The sequence below is a fragment of the Nematolebias whitei genome, chromosome 18 (genome assembly GCF_014905685.2).
Source record: "Nematolebias whitei isolate Nwh7 chromosome 18, NemWhi1, whole genome shotgun sequence".
Lineage (NCBI taxonomy): Eukaryota > Metazoa > Chordata > Actinopteri > Cyprinodontiformes > Rivulidae > Nematolebias > Nematolebias whitei.
Genome location: NC_056515.1, coordinates 31491005 through 31491408, shown reverse-complemented (window position 1 = coordinate 31491408; position 404 = coordinate 31491005). Strand labels below are relative to the sequence as shown.

The 404-nt window shown below is 47.5% G+C and overlaps 1 protein-coding gene across 1 annotated transcript in view; it reads right to left on the bottom strand.

The window, feature by feature from the left end:
* The window catches only part of slc27a4 (solute carrier family 27 member 4), a 16643-nt gene that overhangs the window by 13938 nt on the left and 2301 nt on the right, over positions 1–404 (bottom strand). The window lies entirely within an intron of this gene.

The following is a 404-nucleotide window of genomic DNA, read 5'->3' as shown; positions in this document are numbered from 1 at the left end:
CAAATTCATCTGAACAACTGTGCACGCCGGCGCACCCGCTACAGATGACAAGTTGGGAAAATAAAAGCAGACAGAATGAGAGTAATGAGCTGTGAGGGGTGCGGAGGAGCAAGACATGCAGCGCTGCAGACATTAAAATGTCACCCAGACAAGGCCAACAACCAGCTGGAAAACAGCGCACGCAACAAACACACACACTCCTCGTGTGGCTGCAGAAGAAAAACACCAGGACGATGCATAATTCACACAAGAGCAACTAATAGACTGAGCTCGAGTGGACGTGTGTCGCTGCGTGTATCTGCACAACATGCTCCCTTAGGTCAACCTGGTCATGTCGCCTTACAGATTGTTGTTTGGAATAAAAACACAAGTTCAAAACATATTCAGCTCTCGTTATTAGCTTC